The sequence below is a fragment of the Telopea speciosissima genome, chromosome 6 (genome assembly GCF_018873765.1).
Source record: "Telopea speciosissima isolate NSW1024214 ecotype Mountain lineage chromosome 6, Tspe_v1, whole genome shotgun sequence".
Classification (NCBI taxonomy): Eukaryota; Viridiplantae; Streptophyta; class Magnoliopsida; order Proteales; family Proteaceae; genus Telopea; species Telopea speciosissima.
This window is the reverse complement of record NC_057921.1, coordinates 30,172,568-30,175,402: the sequence shown is the minus strand read 5'-3', so window position 1 is coordinate 30,175,402 and position 2,835 is coordinate 30,172,568.

Genomic DNA, 2,835 nt, shown 5'->3' with positions numbered 1-2,835 from the left:
ACTAACTCATGCCCAATATCTCTTGGTTGTTCTTTCATCTTACTCGCAAAGGTTCAGAAGACGAAAGAGTGGGTTACGCCGGAGTCGAATAATACTCGTGCGGGTATGGTTGAGACATTCAGGGTACCTAGGGTGCTTAAGTAATTTAGGTTACATGAAGTAAGCCAATTATTCCCTATCGTCAAGTAGTGTTCAGCAACATACCTGTCAATACGTCGAGGTTCGCCTCAGCTTCTTCATTTGTCAAAGCATACACCTTTCCTTGCATCCGATTGTCCCGTGATTGAAAAGGCCTAGCGTAGGACTGGTTCTGCAGATTGTTGCCATATCCACATGATCTACAATCTCTGGCCATATGTCCTTCCTTGTTGCACAGATAACACTTATAGGGTGGAGCAGCAGGTGTTGAGGCTTTGCTTGCTTGACTCGTTGTTGGTTGAGCTGGCGAAGCTGCTGTCGTCGCTTGACTCGTAGTAGATTGAGCAACTCGACTGAATGTGGGGCGAAAAGGGGTCTGTCCCACGATCGGCCTACGGTACAGAGTCGGAGTAGGGCTTGAACTGGTTCCTCGATAAACTTTATTCGGCCATCCAAAAGCTTGAAAATTATTTGGCCTTTTATTCAATCTAGGCGACGTCACAGTCTTTTCTTTCTCCTTTTCTTTGAATCTATCCTCCATTGTCTTCACGTTATCAACCATTTGGGCATAATCCCGAATGTCCATAATTAACAAAACTGACCCGATCTCAGTTTTGAGTCCCTTCTCAAATTTCTTGGCCTTACTAACTTCCCCCTTCAGGTGCTCCGAAGCAAAATGGAACAGATCTTCGAATCGTTGCTGATAGTCTAGTACCGACTTAGTTCCTTGCACCAGTGCAATAAATTCTGCTTCTTTTCTGTCCTTAAAGCTCTCAAGGAAGTAGTTCTTGAAGAAAATCTCTTTGAATTGTGCCCACGTGGGATTTGGGTGAGCAGCTTCCAAATTAGGCTTGGTCGCCTTCCACCAAGCTTCAACTTCATTCTGCAACTGATAACCCGCACAAATAATCTTTTGTCCGTCCATGCACTCAAGTACTTCAAATGCCTTTTCTAGGGCACTGATGCACCGTTCCGGCTGCATTGCCTCAGAGGTTATTTTCAAAAATGCAGGCGGCTGGAGTTTCTTGAATCGCTCCATCACCTTGGCAGTGGAATTTTCCGCTAAGTGCTGTGGTACCGGTGGTGGAAATAGTACTGGTCGATTGGGTGGTGGTGGTGGTGCAGCGCGTTCATGCATCATAGTTGCAAACTGTGTAGACATTTGACCAAGCAACTCTTGTTGTTGTTGCATGGTTCGCATCATCGTGGTCATGAACGCAGTCACGTCGTCGGCTGCCACACTTGGCTGAGGTGCTGCTGCAGTAGCTTGTCCAGCCGCTGGTGCCTCTGATGAAGCAGCCGATGCCTCAGAGTTTTGAGCCTCAGTCCCATTGGGCAGCTCCACCTCCGGTACAACTCTAGGTTGTTTACCTTTCCGACCTCCATGAGAACTTCTAGTGTTGACCATTGTTGCTTCTCTGAAAAGAGGAGCGAGTTCAATATCCCAATTCATCTATATGAATCAATAGTTGTTTCCTACCTAGCAGATACTAACCCAGTCCACAGTTCCAACGAGTATCATAAGTCATACCAGTAAGGTGGATTGTTAGATTTATTGTCTTGGTTTGTTAGGTGATGTGTTTCATTGATTGCTTTGTGTTTCTCTATCTTATGCATTTTATGTGTCAATATGCTATGCATGGCACTAATGAAAGATTTCAGATTTTTAATAAAAACTTTTAATTAATTACCTGATCTAGCAGGCAAGCATCTCCAGCTTCTTCTCGGTCTCGAACTCTATTGCCAATAGAAATTCTATGTCAGCTATTACCTCTCCAGCTAGACTCATAAAATGTTATCAATCCTCAGGTCCACTAATGGTTGCGATAGCCAAGTAAAAGTCCAGTCGAATCTCAGCCCGGGGTAACACTAACCGTATCCGTCTCAGTCTCTCTCGTAGATGTCTAATATAAAGCATGATGCTGGGGTCACCAGTCTCAGTCAACTAATTGGTCCTGTCACATAAAATAGTTCTAGGCATTAGGGCATACTTAATTGAAAGAATTAAGTACACGACTACTAAAACTTAAATAATCAAAGATCAATGAAACAACTCTTGGGTTGGCTCGTGGTACCTTAGCGTCTAACTATTTCGATTGACTAGGAGCCCTATTAGGTCCTATTCTCAGCTATCCTAGGCCTAGGTTTGGATGAGATCTACGCTTCCCACATGTATTACATACGCATTATAGCATACCTATGTAACTATGTCTGGTTTGCACAGCAACAGTCCAGTCAGTTCGTACATTACAATAGGCAAGCATAAAGCATATTAATAATACACACCATAAGCTATAATTATACATACAAATATACTCACAAATATGAAGTACACTAATTATTTATTTTAAACTAACCATATAGATTTTCCCTAATCCCAATGTGTTGCATTTGTAAAATTTTCACTCTCTTGAACTCATGAAATCTAAGTTCTTAGGTCATTAATTATTTATTATTATATTTTATTAATATAATATTATTATTATTTAGTAATAATAATAAAAAAAAATTTCCAATCCTTGGTTTTATGTCCTATGGGGTTATTATGCCCAAAACTAGGGTCCTCATGTGCAAATACTGTAATTCTGCAAATTTACCATCACTGGGTGATGTCTCTGGGCATTGCCACATCGCCCAGTGCCATCGCCCAGAGAATCGAGTGCAGGGTTTTTAAATCTGAGAATGGCCCACTTTGAC